Below are 7,785 nucleotides of genomic sequence, written 5' to 3'. Positions count from 1 at the left end.
ATGTGAAAAGGCAGGGACAGGGCATTCCAGGCAGGGGATTGCCAATCCTGCTTTGATATCTTTGCAGAGGATCCCTAGCCAAGTTCTTCCAATAGCACAATCCAAACCATATCTACTCAGAAGTAAGTCCCATTGAATTCTATTATGCTTAGTCCCTTAGTTAGTGATTTAGAATTACAGCCTTCAGGGGCATCCATCTTTACTCCTGAGTGCTCCCTTGCAATATCTCCACTATACTAGGCCCCTTTCTTCCTACAATGGCCTTCTGGTGACTGGTAGGGCCTGAGGGTACTTAAACCCTTCTTGCCAGAAGCACATAGGCTAGATTAAATGTTCCCTACCGAGGCTCCCTAAGCAGGTGAGAAGAGTGAGTCCATCATTTCAGCTGGATCTGGAAATGCCATCTTTTAGCTACAATTTCTATCTTAATTTCCAATCAGAGAAATTATTTTGTTTGAGTGGTATGCTCCAAGTAACTGTGATTGATGTTTAATGTGGCCCGCTCCCTATGACATCACCAGGGCATGCCCCTGAAGTTTCAGGGCATGGGATGTTTCTGACCTGGCAACCCTATACTCAGCACCCCTGGCATAATGAGATCTTGAATCCTCCAAGTCGCATGGGCTTTATCTATTACACTTTTATACCACCCTATAGCCGAAGCTCTCTGGGCGGTTTACAGCATAAAAGCAATATACCATCACATTTGGTACAATTGATAGTAAAAGAAAACAAATATATCACATTTTAAATAAACACAACTGAACAATAAATCACAAGCAATATGCATATCTTCAAAAACAAAATATAACAATTATAAAAATATCTGGACAAAAATAAAAGAAAACCATACATCACATTATAATATATAAACTGAACAATAAATCTCAAACAATATACATTTCATCAAGAGCAGAACAAAAAAAGAATAACAATTGTAAAATATGTCTAATAACAGTTATAAAACATGTCTCAAAGAAAGTTCTCTGCTGTCCCGTTGTGCTTCTCCCCACCTAACCACCATCTTCTGTAACCAGTAGGACTATAAACATTTCTTCCATTGTCCTCTTTCTCCAAGACAACCCCCAAATGACTCCAAGTGAGAGTCGCTCTTGGCGCGACGCCGAGGCGCTGCCTGAGGCAGCCCTTCCCCTGCATATACCTGGAGCAGAAGACACAAACAGAAGGCAAAATAAGTAACTGGCAACAGCTGCAGCACCACACAGAGCCCTCCCAACACACACATGGAGGTTTCCCAATAGGTCTAGCTATGCCTCCCCACTTACCTCAGCCTCCTCCATCTCCCTCAGCATCATCTAGCTTTGGAAAAAAGCAGCTGAGTAAGGTCTTAAGCAGCCTACGTTCCTGGCCAGCAAATCTCCCAATTAGAACACAATAAAATATTCTGCGGCCATCCACCCTTGTCCTCAGTTCAGAGGATGAACCGTATAAAATGATGGAGATTCACCTGAATCCCCAGTGTAATGAATCACCTTGTGTGGAGCAGCTTCACTTGCATACATTGCTATGCACAGAGAGGCCTTTCCCATGCTGTCCAAATGCTCAGATGACAGGGAAGTGTTTCTTCCGAGCATTGTGGTTGCAGAAGGTGTGGCCTTGGCATGCATCAGTGGTGGGGTGGGGGCAAAGGTAGCCCACACATCCCTGTGAACCCCTCTCACATTGTTTCAATGTGTGTGTGTGTTTGTGAACTTCACTATGTCTAGTCCATGCTAGTCTATTCTTACCCCTGTTCAACCATATACCACCATCATGTGCAACAGTGTGTATAGTGTGGCATAGTGGTTAGCGTATTGGACTAGGACCTGGAAAACTAGGGCTCAAATCCACATTCAGCTATGAAGATCACTGGGTGACCTTGGGCCAGTCACTATCTCTCTGCCCAGCCTACCTCACAGGGTTTGATACATAAAGAAAGTGAGGGCCACGCGTTTCAAGAAGATCTAGTATGGTATATGGCGGTTGTTGAACTGGGCTCTGAGAGACCAGGGTTCAAATCTCTGGTCAGCCATGAAGCTCACAGGGCGGCCTCGGGTCTGCCACTGTCTCTCAGCCCAGCCTACCTCACAGGGTTGTTGTGTGAGGATAAAATGGGGAGGGGAGGGACTATGCATGCCATCTTGAGCTTCTTTGAGTAAACGTGGGATAAAAATGTCCTAAATAAACACTCTTGGTTGCTCTGCACCCTCTGTGCTTTTGGACTGTGAGGACTGGAAAAACAGAAACAAAGACCCTACAAAGATCCAGTAAATGCACTGACTGCAGGTGCCTCTGGTGTGTGCTCTTTGTATTGACGGTTTATTCCCACTGCATGCTGTTCTTGCACTGCTTCTGTGCCAGTGCAAACGTCTCATCCCTCTAATCATCATTCCATCTCATGAATGTCTGCTTTATTTGGATCTTGTTGCCAAACCTGCAAATGAACTCTCACTAACTCTCAATATGTATAAGGGTTTTGTGTCTGTGTATGTGGTTTTGCAAGTAAATAAGAGAGACCAGGGTGGGGGGGAGCAAAAGAACAAAGACAGTGTTAAAATTTGCTTGTGGAAGTTCTGCCTGCCTCAATCATTTCCTGGAACTTTTTGGGCCGATGTGTGAAATTCTAATGAAAGCAAGTGGAAGCCAGGCCTCTTGCTATTTCCAGCGACGCAGTGTATCATTTTAATCCTTTTAAATAGCTTCCACATCCCATCTCCCTCTATTAGACATATGCCGCCCGGCATCTAACTTCAAATCGGATTATGAATATGCAAATCAAAGAGAAGAATCCCAAGCACAGAGCTCTGGACTGTTTTATTCCTTACCATTAACTCCATTTCGGTTGTTCTTCCTAAGCTGAAGTCTGGCTGAAAGCCTGAGATGCAATTGCCAGCAAAGCTGGGGCAACAAGCTTGGCGTACTAATGTCAGGAATCATGCAAAAACAGATTTCAGAGCTCAGAAATACTCTTGCATTAGGGGAGTTCTTTGGTCCTGACTATATGATGGAATAGAACGGAGCGCTACAGCACTTTCCCTGGCTATTGTGAGCTACTTGCCTTAGATGTTGGAGCATTTTTCTAGATCAAGGGTGGGAAATCTCTGGCCTTCCCAATGTTGCTGGATTATAACCCCTGTCATCCCCAGCTATTGGCCATGTTGGCTGGCATTGATGGGAGTTGGAATCCAGCATGGAGAGGGCCACAGATTAGCCAACCCTGTTGAAGAGAGTAAAGAATTCCCAATTACTAGAGAGGCTCCATACATCCTGGCTGGCCATTGAGAATCCTTATCAGGAAATACTACAAAGCAGTGCTTGGCTGAAGGATTCAATCCAACATTTTTGGCATTTTTGGAGGGGGGAAGGGAGGAAGTTTCTCCGTGAAAAGTGGGGACTGAGAGGTGCCCAGTTATAGGGAAAGGGCTTCCTGATGCAGAGGGTGATTTTGTTAAGGACAAGGCTCAGTGAAAGGGACATTAAATGACAAGGGGAGCAGGCAGTGAGCTGTCATTATCACAAAGTGATTCTCCTCCCAGAGAGTGTCTGGTTGGTCATGACAGGTGTATGGCAGTGAATCAGGTCTGGATTTTAGCCCAAACTTTCAAGGAGCTGTCCAAGGTGCTGAAGGCGAGTCCCAAAACAGGTTCAGCAGCTTGGACAGCTCCTTGGGAGTTCAGACTAAAACCCTCATTCACTGCCCCACTGATATCAGAGCCACCAATCTCCACTAGGAATAGGTGAGAATTCAGCTGAATACAGATTTAGCAACAGATTTATTCTCCATCTTTGTGGAGTGATCCTGTTTGCTCTGGACTTTGGTAGCTTTCTCCCAGCAGCATTTCCCCCCCAAACATTCCCTGAAATATATTATTCTTTCATTGTTTCTACTCACAGTACAGCACAGCAGTATAGCTCTCTCTCTCTCTCTCTCTCTCTCTCTCTCTGTGTGTGTGTGTGTGTGTGTGTATGCCACTCCCTCTTTAATAATTCAAACTCCAAGTAGGAGGAAGAAGAAGCCAAGTCTCACCCATGTTGCCTCTAGGAGGAGGGGGAGCACTGAAAAACTGCTTTCCTCTTTGCCTTTCCAAAAGGAAGACAACTGGTCTCTGCTTGCTTGCTAATGTGAAAACTGACAGTCCTCAGTCATAGCAGAGGATGAGGAGGAAGCAAAACTGCTTTCCTTTCTGTTATCAATATTTTCTTTCAAATTATCAATATTTTCTTTCAAATTATCAATATTTTCTTTGAAAATATTGGTGTTTTCTTTCGTTCAGAATATTAATATTTTCTTTCATTTATTGACATTTCCTTTCAAAATATCAATATTAATATCAACATTTTTGAAGAGGGGAAAAATCCAACTGGTAAAAGCAACTGATAGTCGACAAAGAACGAACTCGAATGGATACTGCCTGTTAGGTTGACTGAATGCTTTTGAAGTGGCACCAGTTAACAGATCCCATCCCTTGTCTCCACTGTGCCAATCAGAACTTGAAGCTAGGTGACTGAGATGGCTCTCATGGGGAGACGTGGAGACATTTGCCAGGAAATGCAGATTTAGACTTAATTAAATTACTAGGGGAAGATGCTTGCTGGAGGCTGTCTCTGTTACCATCCAGAGTTCTTTAATGCTAAATAATGCTGTCTACTTGTATTAGATATGATAGAAGTACTGGGGACTAATTAAGGTTGCATTTGCATGATCCATAATGTGTATCATTTATGACGGGGAAACTCCCCTGTACAGCAGTTACTATGAGGATGAACTTCAGCAGGAACCACTGAGGCTTCCCTCGTGGCTGAGAGGACACTAGGACTGTGTACCAGATTTGTACAAATCACAAACCAAATCAGGCTAATTTGGGTCAAATTGTATCCTGTCCAGATTGGGTTGAAGCAGCCACAAATATCTACAGAGTGGATTGGTGAGGCCTGAATCAATTTGTAGAGATTTGTACAGATCAGTAGCTCAAAACAGTCTCTCATGAACCCAGACAGATGTCTCTGAAATAGAGCAATTACAACACCATACCAGGGTGAGCAGTGAGGTAGGAAGACCAGAGCTTGGAAAAGTTACTTTTTTGAACTACAGCTCCCATCAGCCCCAGCCAGCACGGCCACTGGATTGGGCTGATGGGAGTTGTAGTTCAAAAAAGTAACTTTTCCAAGCTCTGAGAAGACTAGAATGCTACCGCCTCAGCCAACACTCTCCAATCACTGCTTGGAGGGGGTGAAGTCTTAACATACAGAAAATTGTGTAAGTTCCATCTCTTAGAAATGTTTGGTGAGGGTATTTGTTCAGCTTGTATATGTTTTCTGTACTTTCCAAATCAATCCCAGTCCCAGCCTTCTTCATATTTTTAAAAGTTTTTAAATTCTACTCTCATTGCTAAGAATTATTATTGAACCTTGTGGGCATATTTAGTCACAGTTTCCTTAATAATAATAATAATAATAATAATTGCAATTCTTATTATTATTTTATATTTGCTACACACAAACAATAAAAGCAGCCAACTTGTTTGGTTATTATTATTATTATTATTATTATTAGCCAGCCAGTCAAATCTTATGGGCTTATGAGCCAGCATTTTGAGTCAAGAATCATCAGTGAATATTATTAATATTAAACACTATTCTCATCTTTCCATTCTGTTGGCAATCTGCCCCTTATATGACAGGATCTTTAAAAAAAAACTTTACTGGAACAAGCAAATTTTAAAGATGGATTGCATGAGAACCCCTGGAGCTACCCACCTGAAATTTGGCAGGGTCAATGCCCTCTATTGGGGCTACCACATTCCCAAATTTCACATCCATATGTGTATATTATCTGCATGGTGCTGCAAGCCCATGCTTGCTTAATGCTGCCTCTCTATTATCACAAACCTTTTTTTTAAAAAAAAGTCTTCCCCCCCCAAAAAAAAAATCTTGAAGAAAGGAACGAGGAAAACACAGGAGAACAAGAATTTGCATGACTGAGCACTCTTTTTTAAAAAATGGAAAAAGGAAAAATTAAAGGTGGCTAGCATGAATACCCATGGAGCTACCCACCTGAAATTTGGCAGGGTTACTTCCCTCTTTCGGGGCTACCATGTTACCAGATGCCATATTCCTTTGTGCAAAAACAAAACTGTTATGTCCATTTTAATTTTAAAACATTTAAAACTTTACAGTTGGCTACCATGAACACCCCTGGAGCAATCCACCTGCAGCTTGGCAGGTTTAATCCCCTCCATGACAGCTACCACATCTCCAATGCCTGTGTCCCTAAATAAAAAAAGAAGAATGTCATGGCCATTTTGGTTTTGCAATGTAAATCAATAGGATTCCCGGAGATTTGTAATATTCAGATTCATCTGGATTTGGGCCAGATTGGGCCTAATCTGTATTTACAGACCGGAGCCAGACATCAGATATGGGGATCTGTGCACAGCCCTAGAGGACACATAGGGAGCAATCCAAACCAAGATTCATTGGGATGAGTGGAGTTTGGAATAGGCAGATCTCTGGATGAGCTTGCTGAAGTCCTCATTCCGGCTCAACTGGAGATGCACCGCCATAAATTCTCCATCCTGGCTCAGCTGGCACTTAGCCAGTTCAACTGGAACTCAGCCAGTTCAGCCAGTCAGCTGTACGAATGCCAAGTTAAGTCCCTACAAGGGAGCATTCTGGGGCATGGCAGGGGCAGGATGGGGCAGGGGGAGAATTACACCTATTCCAAACCCTGTTCAGCTTTGTCAGCTGACCTAGCAGCCCAGCAGAAGTTACACTGGCAAAAACAGCGGTGTAAGTCAAACTCTGTTTTCCCTCTGCCAGGCTCAGTCCAGTTCAGCCAGCAGTAGCCCCACTCCTGAATGGAGTTTAGAACAGGAATAAATTATACCTGCATAATTTTTGTTTTGTTATATGCCTTCAAGTCGGTTTTGACTTATTGCAACCCTATGGCTCTTTTAGATATAGTCATAGGGTTTTCATGGTAAGAGGTATTCAGAGGTGGGTTACCATTGCCTTCCTCTAAGCCTACGGCACCGGGTATTCCCACGCAGTCTCCCATCCATGTACTAACCAGACCTGACCCTGCTTAGCTTTGAGATCAAAGGAGATTGAGCATGTTCCGAGTAGTATGGCCGTAGGCCTGCATAATTTACCTTGGTGTAAATTATGCTGGAATCCTATATCCATTTGAACTGCCACTGTTTCCTCTGATTCCTTGCAATGGGGCTACATTCATTGCTCAGAACACAGCTGAAACAAACATATAGTCCCAGGGCATGTACAGAGTTCCACTTCAACCACGTTTCTCATTAACAGCTGCACACAGGGAAATACATATGGCTTTGTCACTGCTGGCTTTTTAAAAAAGAAGAGGTTTTATTCCAGTCTGTATTTTGCTGATGTGCTATGAAACTGTTTCAGGTTTTAGTTACATGTTGCTGGTGTAAACATATAACGTATGGGGTCAGTCTGTAATTTCTTTGTAGACCATCTCATGAGGGCATTGTGACCTGAAAGGCCAGAGGCATTCATTTTAGAAACAGAATAATAGAATCATAGAATAGTAGAGTTGGAAGGGGTCTATAAGGCCATTGTGTCCAACCTCCTGCTTAACACAGAAGTCCAAATTAAAGCATACCTGACAGGTGGCTGTCCAGCTGCCTCTTGAATGCCTCCAGTGTTGGAAAGCCCACTACCTCCCTAGGTCATTGATTCCATTGTTGTACTGCTAGTTAGAAAGGTTATATCTCCCTTCAGTCTTCTCAAGGCTAAACATGCCCAGTTCTT

General features: G+C 43.1%; 1 pseudogene; it reads right to left on the bottom strand.

Annotated features, from left to right (window-relative positions):
* Positions 1 to 7,020: 7,020 nt before the first annotated feature.
* Positions 7,021 to 7,138, bottom strand: LOC133375895 (5S ribosomal RNA; annotated as a pseudogene).
* Between the last annotated feature and the right edge of the window lie 647 nt (positions 7,139 to 7,785).

Source organism: Rhineura floridana, chromosome 1 (assembly GCF_030035675.1).
Source record: "Rhineura floridana isolate rRhiFlo1 chromosome 1, rRhiFlo1.hap2, whole genome shotgun sequence".
NCBI lineage: Eukaryota > Metazoa > Chordata > Lepidosauria > Squamata > Rhineuridae > Rhineura > Rhineura floridana.
The sequence above is the reverse complement of the archived record's forward strand: the minus strand, read 5'-3'. Positions and strand labels throughout refer to the sequence as shown.